This window comes from Euwallacea fornicatus, unplaced genomic scaffold (genome assembly GCF_040115645.1).
Source record: "Euwallacea fornicatus isolate EFF26 unplaced genomic scaffold, ASM4011564v1 scaffold_62, whole genome shotgun sequence".
NCBI classification, from domain to species: Eukaryota; Metazoa; Arthropoda; class Insecta; order Coleoptera; family Curculionidae; genus Euwallacea; species Euwallacea fornicatus.
Window position 1 is genome coordinate 464,075 of NW_027096030.1, and position 17,849 is coordinate 481,923.

Sequence of the window (17,849 nt, forward strand, 5' to 3'; positions counted from 1 at the left end):
TCGAGCTTCAAAATTTGAAAAGTCACACAAGTTGTGTGTTTGAGCACATAAAGTACTATTTTGTTTGGAAATTCAACAAGATGTAATCATGATGTTTCATGTCATTTTAAAGATCTCGTCGAGCCGATTAATTTGACACTTTGTTTAAAAAATTTGGTCCTCATTTGCCGAAGTTATCGAGCTTCAAAGTTTGAAAAGTCACACAAGTTGTGTGTTTGAGCACATAAAGTACTATTTTTTTTGGAGATTCAACAAGATGCAATCATGATGAGGAGTGACATCTTCAAAATCTCGTCGAGCTGATTAATTTGACACTTTCTTTAAGAAATTTGGTACTCATTTTCCGAAGTTATCGAGCTTCAAAATTTGAAAAGTCACACAAGTTGTGTGTTTGAGCACATAAAGTACTATTTTTTTTGGAGACTCAACAAGATGCAATCATGATGAGGTGTGACATCTTCAAAATCTCGTCGAGCTGATTAATTTGACACTTTCTTTAAGGAATTTGGTACTCATTTTCCGAAGTTATCGAGCTTCAAAATTTGAAAAGTCACACAAGTTGTGTGTTTGAGCACATAAAGTACTATTTTGTTTGGAAATTCAACAAGATGTAATCATGATGTTTCATGTCATTTTAAAGATCTCGTCGAGCCGATTAATTTGACACTTTGTTTAAAAAATTTGGTCCTCATTTGCCGAAGTTATCGAGCTTCAAAGTTTGAAAAGTCACACAAGTTGTGTGTTTGAGCACATAAAGTACTATTTTGCTAGAAAATTCAACAAGATGCAATCATGATGTGTTGTGTCATTTTTATAATCTCGTCGAGCTGAATAATTTGACACTTTGTTTAAGAAATTTGGTACTCATTTGCCGAAGTTATCGAGCTTCAAAGTTTGAAAAGTCACACAAGTTGTGTGTTTGAGCACATAAAGTACTATTTTTTTTGGAAATTCAACAAGATGCAATCATGATGTGTTGTGTCATTTTTATAATCTCGTCGAGCTGAATAATTTGACACTTTGTTTAAGAAATTTGGTACTCATTTGCCGAAGTTATCGAGCTTCAAAGTTTGAAAAGTCACACAAGTTGTGTGTTTGAGCACATAAAGTACTATTTTGTTTGGAAATTCAACAAGATGTAATCATGATGTTTCATGTCATTTTAAAGATCTCGTCGAACCGATTAATTTGACACTTTGTTTAAAAAATTTGGTCCTCATTTGCCGAAGTTATCGAGCTTCAAAGTTTGAAAAGTCACACAAGTTGTGTGTTTGAGCACATAAAGTACTATTTTTTTTGGAAATTCAACAAGATGCAATCATGATGTGTTGTGTCATTTTTATAATCTCGTCGAGCTGAATAATTTGACACTTTGTTTAAGAAATTTGGTACTCATTTGCCGAAGTTATCGAGCTTCAAAGTTTGAAAAGTCACACAAGTTGTGTGTTTGAGCACATAAAGTACTATTTTGCTAGAAAATTCAACGTGATGCAATCATGATGTTTCATGTCATTTTAAAGATCTCGTCGATCCGATTAATTTGACACTTTGTTTAAAAAATTTGGTCCTCATTTGCCGAAGTTATCGAGCTTCAAAGTTTGAAAAGTCACACAAGTTGTGTGTTTGAGCACATAAAGTACTATTTTGCTAGAAAATTCAACAAGATGCAATCATGATGTGTTGTGTCATTTTTATAATCTCGTCGAGCTGAATAATTTGACACTTTGTTTAAGAAATTTGGTACTCATTTGCCGAAGTTATCGAGCTTCAAAGTTTGAAAAGTCACACAAGTTGTGTGTTTGAGCACATAAAGTACTATTTTTTTTGGAGATTCTACAAGATGCAATCATGATGAGGTGTGACATCTTCAAAATCTCGTCGAGCTGATTAATTTGACACTTTGTTTAAAAAATTTGGTCCTCATTTGCCGAAGTTATCGAGCATCAAAGTTTGAAAGGTCACACAAGTTGTGTGTTTGAGCACATAAAGTACTATTTTTCTTGGAAATTCAACATGATGCAATCATGATGTTTCATGTCATTTTAATGATCTCGTCGATCCGATTAATTTGACACTTTGTTTAACAAATTTGGTCCTCATTTGCCGATGTTATCGAGCTTCAAAATTTGAAAAGTCACACAAGTTGTGTGTTTGAGCACATAAAGTACTATTTTTCTAGAAAATTCAACGTGATGCAATCATGATGTTTCATGTCATTTTAAAGATCTCGTCGATCCGATTAATTTGACACTTTCTTTAAGGAATTTGGTACTCATTTTCCGAAGTTATCGAGCTTCAAAATTTGAAAAGTCACACAAGTTGTGTGTTTGAGCACGTAAAGTACTATTTTTCTTGGAAATTCAACAAGATGTAATCATGATGTTTCATGTCATTTTAAAGATCTCGTCGAGCCGATTAATTTGACACTTTGTTTAAAAAATTTGGTCCTCATTTGCCGAAGTTATCGAGCATCAAAGTTTGAAAGGTCACACAAGTTGTGTGTTTGAGCACATAAAGTACTATTTTGCTAGAAAATTCAACAAGATGCAATCATGATGTGTTGTGTCATTTTTATAATCTCGTCGAGCTGAATAATTTGACACTTTGTTTAAGAAATTTGGTACTCATTTGCCGAAGTTATCGAGCTTCAAAGTTTGAAAAGTCACACAAGTTGTGTGTTTGAGCACATAAAGTACTATTTTGTTTGGAAATTCAACAAGATGCAATCATGATGAGGTGTGACATCTTCAAAATCTCGTCGAGCTGATTAATTTGACACTTTCTTTAAGGAATTTGGTACTCATTTTCCGAAGTTATCGAGCTTCAAAATTTGAAAAGTCACACAAGTTGTGTGTTTGAGCACATAAAGTACTATTTTGTTTGGAAATTCAACAAGATGTAATCATGATGTTTCATGTCATTTTAAAGATCTCGTCGAGCCGATTAATTTGACACTTTGTTTAAAAAATTTGGTCCTCATTTGCCGAAGTTATCGAGCTTCAAAGTTTGAAAAGTCACACAAGTTGTGTGTTTGAGCACATAAAGTACTATTTTGCTAGAAAATTCAACAAGATGCAATCATGATGTGTTGTGTCATTTTTATAATCTCGTCGAGCTGAATAATTTGACACTTTGTTTAAGAAATTTGGTACTCATTTGCCGAAGTTATCGAGCTTCAAAGTTTGAAAAGTCACACAAGTTGTGTGTTTGAGCACATAAAGTACTATTTTTTTTGGAAATTCAACAAGATGCAATCATGATGTGTTGTGTCATTTTTATAATCTCGTCGAGCTGAATAATTTGACACTTTGTTTAAGAAATTTGGTACTCATTTGCCGAAGTTATCGAGCTTCAAAGTTTGAAAAGTCACACAAGTTGTGTGTTTGAGCACATAAAGTACTATTTTGTTTGGAAATTCAACAAGATGTAATCATGATGTTTCATGTCATTTTAAAGATCTCGTCGAACCGATTAATTTGACACTTTGTTTAAAAAATTTGGTCCTCATTTGCCGAAGTTATCGAGCTTCAAAGTTTGAAAAGTCACACAAGTTGTGTGTTTGAGCACATAAAGTACTATTTTTTTTGGAAATTCAACAAGATGCAATCATGATGTGTTGTGTCATTTTTATAATCTCGTCGAGCTGAATAATTTGACACTTTGTTTAAGAAATTTGGTACTCATTTGCCGAAGTTATCGAGCTTCAAAGTTTGAAAAGTCACACAAGTTGTGTGTTTGAGCACATAAAGTACTATTTTGCTAGAAAATTCAACGTGATGCAATCATGATGTTTCATGTCATTTTAAAGATCTCGTCGATCCGATTAATTTGACACTTTGTTTAAAAAATTTGGTCCTCATTTGCCGAAGTTATCGAGCTTCAAAGTTTGAAAAGTCACACAAGTTGTGTGTTTGAGCACATAAAGTACTATTTTGCTAGAAAATTCAACAAGATGCAATCATGATGTGTTGTGTCATTTTTATAATCTCGTCGAGCTGAATAATTTGACACTTTGTTTAAGAAATTTGGTACTCATTTGCCGAAGTTATCGAGCTTCAAAGTTTGAAAAGTCACACAAGTTGTGTGTTTGAGCACATAAAGTACTATTTTTTTTGGAGATTCTACAAGATGCAATCATGATGAGGTGTGACATCTTCAAAATCTCGTCGAGCTGATTAATTTGACACTTTGTTTAAAAAATTTGGTCCTCATTTGCCGAAGTTATCGAGCATCAAAGTTTGAAAGGTCACACAAGTTGTGTGTTTGAGCACATAAAGTACTATTTTTCTTGGAAATTCAACAAGATGCAATCATGATGAGGTGTGACATCTTCAAAATCTCGTCGAGCTGATTAATTTGACACTTTCTTTAAGGAATTTGGTACTCATTTTCCGAAGTTATCGAGCTTCAAAATTTGAAAAGTCACACAAGTTGTGTGTTTGAGCACGTAAAGTACTATTTTTCTTGGAAATTCAACAATATGTAATCATGATGTTTCATGTCATTTTAAAGATCTCGTCGAGCCGATTAATTTGACACTTTGTTTAAAACATTTGGTCCTCATTTGCCGAAGTTATCGAGCTTCAAAGTTTGAAAAGTCACACAAGTTGTGTGTTTGAGCACATAAAGTACTATTTTTCTTGGAAATTCAACAAGATGCAATCATGATGTTTCATGTCATTTTAAAGATCTCGTCGAGCTGATTAATTTGACACTTTGTTTAAGAAATTTGGTACTCATTTGCCGAAGTTATCGAGCTTCAAAGTTTGAAAAGTCACACAAGTTGTGTGTTTGAGCACATAAAGTACTATTTTTATTGGAGATTCAACAAGATGCAATCATGATGAGTTGTGACATCTTCAAAATCTCGTCGAGCCGATTAATTTGACACTTTGTTTAACAAATATTGTCCTCATTTGCCGAAGTTATCGAGCTTCAAAGTTTGAAAAGTCACACAAGTTGTGTGTTTGAGCACATAAAGTACTATTTTTCTTGGAAATTCAACAAGATGCAATCATAATAAGTTGTGACATCTTCAAAACCTCGTCGAGCTGATTAATTTGACACTTTGTTTAACAAATATAGTCCTCATTTGCCGAAGTTATCGAGCTTCCAAGTTTGAAAAGTCACACAAGTTGTGTGTTTGAGCACATAAAGTACTATTTTTCTTGGAAATTCAACAAGATGCAATCATGATGAGGTGTGACATCTTCAAAATCTCGTCGAGCTGATTAATTTGACACTTTGTTTAACAAATTTGGTCCTCATTTGCCGAAGTTATCGAGCTTCAAAGTTTGAAAAGTCACACAAGTTGTGTGTTTGAGCACATAAAGTACTATTTTTTTTGGAAATTCAACAAGATGCAATCATGATGTGTTGTGTCATTTTTATAATCTCGTCGAGCTGAATAATTTGACACTTTGTTTAAGAAATTTGGTACTCATTTGCCGAAGTTATCGAGCTTCAAAGTTTGAAAAGTCACACAAGTTGTGTGTTTGAGCACATAAAGTACTATTTTGTTTGGAAATTCAACAAGATGTAATCATGATGTTTCATGTCATTTTAAAGATCTCGTCGAACCGATTAATTTGACACTTTGTTTAAAAAATTTGGTCCTCATTTGCCGAAGTTATCGAGCTTCAAAGTTTGAAAAGTCACACAAGTTGTGTGTTTGAGCACATAAAGTACTATTTTTTTTGGAAATTCAACAAGATGCAATCATGATGTGTTGTGTCATTTTTATAATCTCGTCGAGCTGAATAATTTGACACTTTGTTTAAGAAATTTGGTACTCATTTGCCGAAGTTATCGAGCTTCAAAGTTTGAAAAGTCACACAAGTTGTGTGTTTGAGCACATAAAGTACTATTTTTTTTGGAAATTCAACAAGATGCAATCATGATGTGTTGTGTCATTTTTATAATCTCGTCGAGCTGAATAATTTGACACTTTGTTTAAGAAATTTGGTACTCATTTGCCGAAGTTATCGAGCTTCAAAGTTTGAAAAGTCACACAAGTTGTGTGTTTGAGCACATAAAGTACTATTTTGTTTGGAAATTCAACAAGATGTAATCATGATGTTTCATGTCATTTTAAAGATCTCGTCGAACCGATTAATTTGACACTTTGTTTAAAAAATTTGGTCCTCATTTGCCGAAGTTATCGAGCTTCAAAGTTTGAAAAGTCACACAAGTTGTGTGTTTGAGCACATAAAGTACTATTTTTTTTGGAAATTCAACAAGATGCAATCATGATGTGTTGTGTCATTTTTATAATCTCGTCGAGCTGAATAATTTGACACTTTGTTTAAGAAATTTGGTACTCATTTGCCGAAGTTATCGAGCTTCAAAGTTTGAAAAGTCACACAAGTTGTGTGTTTGAGCACATAAAGTACTATTTTGCTAGAAAATTCAACGTGATGCAATCATGATGTTTCATGTCATTTTAAAGATCTCGTCGATCCGATTAATTTGACACTTTGTTTAAAAAATTTGGTCCTCATTTGCCGAAGTTATCGAGCTTCAAAGTTTGAAAAGTCACACAAGTTGTGTGTTTGAGCACATAAAGTACTATTTTGCTAGAAAATTCAACAAGATGCAATCATGATGTGTTGTGTCATTTTTATAATCTCGTCGAGCTGAATAATTTGACACTTTGTTTAAGAAATTTGGTACTCATTTGCCGAAGTTATCGAGCTTCAAAGTTTGAAAAGTCACACAAGTTGTGTGTTTGAGCACATAAAGTACTATTTTTTTTGGAGATTCTACAAGATGCAATCATGATGAGGTGTGACATCTTCAAAATCTCGTCGAGCTGATTAATTTGACACTTTGTTTAAAAAATTTGGTCCTCATTTGCCGAAGTTATCGAGCATCAAAGTTTGAAAGGTCACACAAGTTGTGTGTTTGAGCACATAAAGTACTATTTTTCTTGGAAATTCAACAAGATGCAATCATGATGAGGTGTGACATCTTCAAAATCTCGTCGAGCTGATTAATTTGACACTTTCTTTAAGGAATTTGGTACTCATTTTCCGAAGTTATCGAGCTTCAAAATTTGAAAAGTCACACAAGTTGTGTGTTTGAGCACGTAAAGTACTATTTTTCTTGGAAATTCAACAATATGTAATCATGATGTTTCATGTCATTTTAAAGATCTCGTCGAGCCGATTAATTTGACACTTTGTTTAAAACATTTGGTCCTCATTTGCCGAAGTTATCGAGCTTCAAAGTTTGAAAAGTCACACAAGTTGTGTGTTTGAGCACATAAAGTACTATTTTTCTTGGAAATTCAACAAGATGCAATCATGATGTTTCATGTCATTTTAAAGATCTCGTCGAGCTGATTAATTTGACACTTTGTTTAAGAAATTTGGTACTCATTTGCCGAAGTTATCGAGCTTCAAAGTTTGAAAAGTCACACAAGTTGTGTGTTTGAGCACATAAAGTACTATTTTTATTGGAGATTCAACAAGATGCAATCATGATGAGTTGTGACATCTTCAAAATCTCGTCGAGCCGATTAATTTGACACTTTGTTTAACAAATATTGTCCTCATTTGCCGAAGTTATCGAGCTTCAAAGTTTGAAAAGTCACACAAGTTGTGTGTTTGAGCACATAAAGTACTATTTTTCTTGGAAATTCAACAAGATGCAATCATAATAAGTTGTGACATCTTCAAAACCTCGTCGAGCTGATTAATTTGACACTTTGTTTAACAAATATAGTCCTCATTTGCCGAAGTTATCGAGCTTCCAAGTTTGAAAAGTCACACAAGTTGTGTGTTTGAGCACATAAAGTACTATTTTTCTTGGAAATTCAACAAGATGCAATCATGATGAGGTGTGACATCTTCAAAATCTCGTCGAGCTGATTAATTTGACACTTTGTTTAACAAATTTGGTCCTCATTTGCCGAAGTTATCGAGCTTCAAAGTTTGAAAAGTCACACAAGTTGTGTGTTTGAGCACATAAAGTACTATTTTTTTTGGAAATTCAACAAGATGCAATCATGATGTGTTGTGTCATTTTTATAATCTCGTCGAGCTGAATAATTTGACACTTTGTTTAAGAAATTTGGTACTCATTTGCCGAAGTTATCGAGCTTCAAAGTTTGAAAAGTCACACAAGTTGTGTGTTTGAGCACATAAAGTACTATTTTGTTTGGAAATTCAACAAGATGTAATCATGATGTTTCATGTCATTTTAAAGATCTCGTCGAACCGATTAATTTGACACTTTGTTTAAAAAATTTGGTCCTCATTTGCCGAAGTTATCGAGCTTCAAAGTTTGAAAAGTCACACAAGTTGTGTGTTTGAGCACATAAAGTACTATTTTTTTTGGAAATTCAACAAGATGCAATCATGATGTGTTGTGTCATTTTTATAATCTCGTCGCGCTGAATAATTTGACACTTTGTTTAAGAAATTTGGTACTCATTTGCCGAAGTTATCGAGCTTCAAAGTTTGAAAAGTCACACAAGTTGTGTGTTTGAGCACATAAAGTACTATTTTTTTTGGAAATTCAACAAGATGCAATCATGATGTGTTGTGTCATTTTTATAATCTCGTCGAGCTGAATAATTTGACACTTTGTTTAAGAAATTTGGTACTCATTTGCCGAAGTTATCGAGCTTCAAAGTTTGAAAAGTCACACAAGTTGTGTGTTTGAGCACATAAAGTACTATTTTGTTTGGAAATTCAACAAGATGTAATCATGATGTTTCATGTCATTTTAAAGATCTCGTCGAACCGATTAATTTGACACTTTGTTTAAAAAATTTGGTCCTCATTTGCCGAAGTTATCGAGCTTCAAAGTTTGAAAAGTCACACAAGTTGTGTGTTTGAGCACATAAAGTACTATTTTTTTTGGAAATTCAACAAGATGCAATCATGATGTGTTGTGTCATTTTTATAATCTCGTCGAGCTGAATAATTTGACACTTTGTTTAAGAAATTTGGTACTCATTTGCCGAAGTTATCGAGCTTCAAAGTTTGAAAAGTCACACAAGTTGTGTGTTTGAGCACATAAAGTACTATTTTGCTAGAAAATTCAACGTGATGCAATCATGATGTTTCATGTCATTTTAAAGATCTCGTCGATCCGATTAATTTGACACTTTGTTTAAAAAATTTGGTCCTCATTTGCCGAAGTTATCGAGCTTCAAAGTTTGAAAAGTCACACAAGTTGTGTGTTTGAGCACATAAAGTACTATTTTGCTAGAAAATTCAACAAGATGCAATCATGATGTGTTGTGTCATTTTTATAATCTCGTCGAGCTGAATAATTTGACACTTTGTTTAAGAAATTTGGTACTCATTTGCCGAAGTTATCGAGCTTCAAAGTTTGAAAAGTCACACAAGTTGTGTGTTTGAGCACATAAAGTACTATTTTTTTTGGAGATTCTACAAGATGCAATCATGATGAGGTGTGACATCTTCAAAATCTCGTCGAGCTGATTAATTTGACACTTTGTTTAAAAAATTTGGTCCTCATTTGCCGAAGTTATCGAGCATCAAAGTTTGAAAGGTCACACAAGTTGTGTGTTTGAGCACATAAAGTACTATTTTTCTTGGAAATTCAACATGATGCAATCATGATGTTTCATGTCATTTTAAAGATCTCGTCGAGCCGATTAATTTGACACTTTGTTTAAAAAATTTGGTCCTCATTTGCCGAAGTTATCGAGCATCAAAGTTTGAAAGGTCACACAAGTTGTGTGTTTGAGCACATAAAGTACTATTTTTCTTGGAAATTCAACAAGATGCAATCATGATGAGGTGTGACATCTTCAAAATCTCGTCGAGCTGATTAATTTGACACTTTCTTTAAGGAATTTGGTACTCATTTTCCGAAGTTATCGAGCTTCAAAATTTGAAAAGTCACACAAGTTGTGTGTTTGAGCACGTAAAGTACTATTTTTCTTGGAAATTCAACAAGATGTAATCATGATGTTTCATGTCATTTTAAAGATCTCGTCGAGCCGATTAATTTGACACTTTGTTTAAAACATTTGGTCCTCATTTGCCGAAGTTATCGAGCTTCAAAGTTTGAAAAGTCACACAAGTTGTGTGTTTGAGCACATAAAGTACTATTTTTCTTGGAAATTCAACAAGATGCAATCATGATGTTTCATGTCATTTTAAAGATCTCGTCGAGCTGATTAATTTGACACTTTGTTTAAGAAATTTGGTACTCATTTGCCGAAGTTATCGAGCTTCAAAGTTTGAAAAGTCACACAAGTTGTGTGTTTGAGCACATAAAGTACTATTTTTATTGGAGATTCAACAAGATGCAATCATGATGAGTTGTGACATCTTCAAAATCTCGTCGAGCCGATTAATTTGACACTTTGTTTAACAAATATTGTCCTCATTTGCCGAAGTTATCGAGCTTCAAAGTTTGAAAAGTCACACAAGTTGTGTGTTTGAGCACATAAAGTACTATTTTTCTTGGAAATTCAACAAGATGCAATCATAATAAGTTGTGACATCTTCAAAACCTCGTCGAGCTGATTAATTTGACACTTTGTTTAACAAATATAGTCCTCATTTGCCGAAGTTATCGAGCTTCCAAGTTTGAAAAGTCACACAAGTTGTGTGTTTGAGCACATAAAGTACTATTTTTCTTGGAAATTCAACAAGATGCAATCATGATGTGTTGTGTCATCTTTAAAATCTCGTCGAGCTGATTAATTTGACACTTTGTTTAAGAAATGTGGTACTCATTTGCCGAAGTTATCGAGCTTCTAAGTTTGAAAAGTCACACAAGTTGTGTGTTTGAGCACATAAAGTACTATTTTTCTTGGAAATTCAACAAGATGCAATCATGATGTGTTATGTCATCTTTATAATCTCGTCGAGCTGATTAATTTGACACTTTGTTTAAGAAATTTGGTAATCATTTGCCGAAGTTATCGAGCTTCAAAGTTTGAAAAGTCACACAAGTTGTGTGTTTGAGCACATAAAGTACTATTTTTTTTGGAAATTCAACAAGATGCAATCATGATGTGTTGTGTCATTTTTATAATCTCGTCGAGCTGAATAATTTGACACTTTGTTTAAGAAATTTGGTACTCATTTGCCGAAGTTATCGAGCTTCAAAGTTTGAAAAGTCACACAAGTTGTGTGTTTGAGCACATAAAGTACTATTTTGCTAGAAAATTCAACGTGATGCAATCATGATGTTTCATGTCATTTTAAAGATCTCGTCGATCCGATTAATTTGACACTTTGTTTAAAAAATTTGGTCCTCATTTGCCGAAGTTATCGAGCTTCAAAGTTTGAAAAGTCACACAAGTTGTGTGTTTGAGCACATAAAGTACTATTTTGCTAGAAAATTCAACAAGATGCAATCATGATGTGTTGTGTCATTTTTATAATCTCGTCGAGCTGAATAATTTGACACTTTGTTTAAGAAATTTGGTACTCATTTGCCGAAGTTATCGAGCTTCAAAGTTTGAAAAGTCACACAAGTTGTGTGTTTGAGCACATAAAGTACTATTTTTTTTGGAGATTCTACAAGATGCAATCATGATGAGGTGTGACATCTTCAAAATCTCGTCGAGCTGATTAATTTGACACTTTGTTTAAAAAATTTGGTCCTCATTTGCCGAAGTTATCGAGCATCAAAGTTTGAAAGGTCACACAAGTTGTGTGTTTGAGCACATAAAGTACTATTTTTCTTGGAAATTCAACATGATGCAATCATGATGTTTCATGTCATTTTAAAGATCTCGTCGAGCCGATTAATTTGACACTTTGTTTAAAAAATTTGGTCCTCATTTGCCGAAGTTATCGAGCATCAAAGTTTGAAAGGTCACACAAGTTGTGTGTTTGAGCACATAAAGTACTATTTTTCTTGGAAATTCAACAAGATGCAATCATGATGAGGTGTGACATCTTCAAAATCTCGTCGAGCTGATTAATTTGACACTTTCTTTAAGGAATTTGGTACTCATTTTCCGAAGTTATCGAGCTTCAAAATTTGAAAAGTCACACAAGTTGTGTGTTTGAGCACGTAAAGTACTATTTTTCTTGGAAATTCAACAAGATGTAATCATGATGTTTCATGTCATTTTAAAGATCTCGTCGAGCCGATTAATTTGACACTTTGTTTAAAACATTTGGTCCTCATTTGCCGAAGTTATCGAGCTTCAAAGTTTGAAAAGTCACACAAGTTGTGTGTTTGAGCACATAAAGTACTATTTTTCTTGGAAATTCAACAAGATGCAATCATGATGTTTCATGTCATTTTAAAGATCTCGTCGAGCTGATTAATTTGACACTTTGTTTAAGAAATTTGGTACTCATTTGCCGAAGTTATCGAGCTTCAAAGTTTGAAAAGTCACACAAGTTGTGTGTTTGAGCACATAAAGTACTATTTTTATTGGAGATTCAACAAGATGCAATCATGATGAGTTGTGACATCTTCAAAATCTCGTCGAGCCGATTAATTTGACACTTTGTTTAACAAATATTGTCCTCATTTGCCGAAGTTATCGAGCTTCAAAGTTTGAAAAGTCACACAAGTTGTGTGTTTGAGCACATAAAGTACTATTTTTCTTGGAAATTCAACAAGATGCAATCATAATAAGTTGTGACATCTTCAAAACCTCGTCGAGCTGATTAATTTGACACTTTGTTTAACAAATATAGTCCTCATTTGCCGAAGTTATCGAGCTTCCAAGTTTGAAAAGTCACACAAGTTGTGTGTTTGAGCACATAAAGTACTATTTTTCTTGGAAATTCAACAAGATGCAATCATGATGTGTTGTGTCATCTTTAAAATCTCGTCGAGCTGATTAATTTGACACTTTGTTTAAGAAATGTGGTACTCATTTGCCGAAGTTATCGAGCTTCTAAGTTTGAAAAGTCACACAAGTTGTGTGTTTGAGCACATAAAGTACTATTTTTCTTGGAAATTCAACAAGATGCAATCATGATGTGTTATGTCATCTTTATAATCTCGTCGAGCTGATTAATTTGACACTTTGTTTAAGAAATTTGGTAATCATTTGCCGAAGTTATCGAGCTTCAAAGTTTGAAAAGTCACACAAGTTGTGTGTTTGAGCACATAAAGTACTATTTTTTTTGGAAATTCAACAAGATGCAATCATGATGTGTTGTGTCATCTTTATAATCTCGTCGAGCTGATTAATTTGACACTTTGTTTAAGAAATTTGGTACTCATTTTCCGAAGTTATCGAGCTTCAAAATTTGAAAAGTCACACAAGTTGTGTGTTTGAGCACATAAAGTACTATTTTTTTTGGAAATTCAACAAGATGCAATCATGATGTGTTGTGTCATTTTTATAATCTCGTCGATCCGATTAATTTGACACTTTGTTTAACAAATTTGGTCCTCATCTTCCGAAGTTATCGAGCTTCAAAATTTGAAAAGTCACACAAGTTGTGTGTTTGAGCACATAAAGTACTATTTTTCTTGGAAATTCAACAAGATGCAATCATAATGAGTTGTGACATCTTCAAAACCTCGTCGAGCTGATTAACTTGACACTTTCTTTAAGGAACTTGGTACTCATTTTCCGAAGTTATCGAGCTTCAAAGTTTGAAAAGTCACACAAGTTGTGTGTTTGAGCACATAAAGTACTATTTTTCTTGGAAATTCAACAAGATGCAATCATAATGAGTTGTGACATCTTCAAAACCTCGTCGAGCTGATTAATTTGACACTTTCTTTAAGGAACTTGGTACTCATTTTCCGAAGTTATCGAGCTTCAAAGTTTGAAAAGTCACACAAGTTGTGTGTTTGAGCACATAAAGTACTATTTTTCTTGGAAATTCAACAAGATGCAATCATGATGTGTTGTGTCATTTTTATAATCTCGTCGAGCTGAATAATTTGACACTTTGTTTAAGGAATTTGGTACTCATTTTCCGAAGTTATCGAGCTTCAAAATTTGAAAAGTCACACAAGTTGTGTGTTTGAGCACATAAAGTACTATTTTTTTTGGAAATTCAACAAGATGCAATCATGATGTGTTGTGTCATTTTTATAATCTCGTCGAGCTGAATAATTTGACACTTTGTTTAAGGAATTTGGTACTCATTTTCCGAAGTTATCGAGCTTCAAAATTTGAAAAGGCACACAAGTTGTGTGTTTGAGCACATAAAGTACTATTTTTCTTGGAAATTCAACAAGATGCAATCATAATGAGTTGTGACATCTTCAAAACCTCGTCGAGCTGATTAATTTGACACTTTCTTTAAGGAACTTGGTACTCATTTTCCGAAGTTATCGAGCTTCAAAGTTTGAAAAGTCACACAAGTTGTGTGTTTGAGCACATAAAGTACTATTTTTCTTGGAAATTCAACAAGATGCAATCATGATGTTTCATGTCATTTTAAAGATCTCGTCGATCCGATTAATTTGACACTTTGTTTAACAAATTTGGTCCTCATTTTCCGAAGTTATCGAGCTTCAAAATTTGAAAAGTCACACAAGTTGTGTGTTTGAGCACATAAAGTACTATTTTGTTTGGAAATTCAACAAGATGTAATCATGATGTTTCATGTCATTTTAAAGATCTCGTCGAACCGATTAATTTGACACTTTGTTTAAAAAATTTGGTCCTCATTTGCCGAAGTTATCGAGCTTCAAAGTTTGAAAAGTCACACAAGTTGTGTGTTTGAGCACATAAAGTACTATTTTGCTAGAAAATTCAACAAGATGCAATCATGATGTGTTGTGTCATTTTTATAATCTCGTCGAGCTGAATAATTTGACACTTTGTTTAAGAAATTTGGTACTCATTTGCCGAAGTTATCGAGCTTCAAAGTTTGAAAAGTCACACAAGTTGTGTGTTTGAGCACATAAAGTACTATTTTTTTTGGAGATTCAACAAGATGCAATCATGATGAGTTGTGCCATCTTCAAAATCTCGTCGAGCTGATTAATTTGACACTTTCTTTAAGGAATTTGGTACTCATTTTCCGAAGTTATCGAGCTTCAAAATTTGAAAAGGCACACAAGTTGTGTGTTTGAGCACATAAAGTACTATTTTTCTTGGAAATTCAACAAGATGCAATCATAATGAGTTGTGACATCTTCAAAACCTCGTCGAGCTAATTAATTTGACACTTTCTTTAAGGAACTTGGTACTCATTTTCCGAAGTTATCGAGCTTCAAAGTTTGAAAAGTCACACAAGTTGTGTGTTTGAGCACATAAAGTACTATTTTTCTTGGAAATTCAACAAGATGCAATCATAATGAGTTGTGACATCTTCAAAACCTCGTCGAGCTGAATAATTTGACACTTTGTTTAAGAAATTTGGTACTCATTTGCCGAAGTTATCGAGCTTCAAAGTTTGAAAAGTCACACAAGTTGTGTGTTTGAGCACATAAAGTACTATTTTTCTAGAAAATTCAACGTGATGCAATCATGATGATTCATGTCATTTTAAAGATCTCGTCGATCCGATTAATTTGACACTTTGTTTAACAAATTTGGTCCTCATTTTCCGAAGTTATCGAGCTTCAAAATTTGAAAAGTCACACAAGTTGTGTGTTTGAGCACATAAAGTACTATTTTTTTTGGAAATTCAACAAGATGCAATCATGATGTGTTGTGTCATTTTTATAATCTCGTCGAGCTGAATAATTTGACACTTTGTTTAAGAAATTTGGTACTCATTTGCCGAAGTTATCGAGCTTCAAAGTTTGAAAAGTCACACAAGTTGTGTGTTTGAGCACATAAAGTACTATTTTTTTTGGAAATTCAACAAGATGCAATCATGATGTGTTGTGTCATCTTTATAATCTCGTCGAGCCGATTAATGTGACACTTTGTTTAAAAAATTTGGTCCTCATTTGCCGAAGTTATCGAGCTTCAAAATTTGAAAAGTCACACAAGTTGTGTGTTTGAACACATAAAGTACTATTTTTATTGGAGATTCAACAAGATGCAATCATGATGAGTTGTGCCATCTTCAAAATCTCGTCGAGCTGATTAATTTGACACTTTCTTTAAGGAATTTGGTACTCATTTTCCGAAGTTATCGAGCTTCAAAATTTGAAAAGGCACATAAGTTGTGTGTTTGAGCACATAAAGTACTATTTTTCTTGGAAATTCAACAAGATGCAATCATAATGAGTTGTGACATCTTCAAAACCTCGTCGAGCTAATTAATTTGACACTTTCTTTAAGGAACTTGGTACTCATTTTCCGAAGTTATCGAGCTTCAAAGTTTGAAAAGTCACACAAGTTGTGTGTTTGAGCACATAAAGTACTATTTTTCTAGAAAATTCAACGTGATGCAATCATGATGTTTCATGTCATTTTAAAGATCTCGTCGATCCGATTAATTTGACACTTTGTTTAACAAATTTGGTCCTCATTTTCCGAAGTTATCGAGCTTCAAAATTTGAAAAGTCACACAAGTTGTGTGTTTGAGCACATAAAGTACTATTTTTCTAGAAAATTCAACGTGATGCAATCATGATGATTCATGTCATTTTAAAGATCTCGTCGAGCTGAATAATTTGACACTTTGTTTAAGAAATTTGGTACTCATTTGCCGAAGTTATCGAGCTTCAAAGTTTGAAAAGTCACACAAGTTGTGTGTTTGAGCACATAAAGTACTATTTTTTTTGGAGATTCAACAAGATGCAATCATGATGAGGTGTGACATCTTCAAAATCTCGTCGAGCTGATTAATTTGACACTTTGTTTAAAAAATTTGGTCCTCATTTGCCGAAGTTATCGAGCATCAAAGTTTGAAAGGTCACACAAGTTGTGTGTTTGAGCACATAAAGTACTATTTTTCTTGGAAATTCAACATGATGCAATCATGATGTTTCATGTCATTTTAATGATCTCGTCGATCCGATTAATTTGACACTTTGTTTAACAAATTTGGTCCTCATTTGCCGATGTTATCGAGCTTCAAAATTTGAAAAGTCACACAAGTTGTGTGTTTGAGCACATAAAGTACTATTTTTCTAGAAAATTCAACGTGATGCAATCATGATGTTTCATGTCATTTTAAAGATCTCGTCGATCCGATTAATTTGACACTTTCTTTAAGGAATTTGGTACTCATTTTCCGAAGTTATCGAGCTTCAAAATTTGAAAAGTCACACAAGTTGTGTGTTTGAGCACGTAAAGTACTATTTTTCTTGGAAATTCAACAAGATGTAATCATGATGTTTCATGTCATTTTAAAGATCTCGTCGAGCTGATTAATTTGACACTTTGTATAAGAAATTTGGTACTCATTTGCCGAAGTTATCGAGCTTCAAAGTTTGAAAAGTCACACAAGTTGTGTGTTTGAGCACATAAAGTACTATTTTTATTGGAGATTCAACAAGATGCAATCATGATGAGTTGTGACATCTTCAAAATCTCGTCGAGCCGATTAATTTGACACTTTGTTTAACAAATATTGTCCTCATTTGCCGAAGTTATCGAGCTTCAAAGTTTGAAAAGTCACACAAGTTGTGTGTTTGAGCACATAAAGTACTATTTTTCTTGGAAATTCAACAAGATGCAATCATGATGTGTTGTGTCATTTTTATAATCTCGTCGAGCTGAATAATTTGACACTTTGTTTAAGGAATTTGGTACTCATTTTCCGAAGTTATCGAGCTTCAAAATTTGAAAAGTCACACAAGTTGTGTGTTTGAGCACATAAAGTACTATTTTTTTTGGAAATTCAACAAGATGCAATCATGATGTGTTGTGTCATCTTTAAAATCTCGTCGAGCTGATTAATTTGACACTTTGTTTAAGCAATGTGGTACTCATTTGCCGAAGTTATCGAGCTTCAAAGTTTGAAAAGTCACACAAGTTGTGTGTTTGAGCACATAAAGTACTATTTTTCTTGGAAATT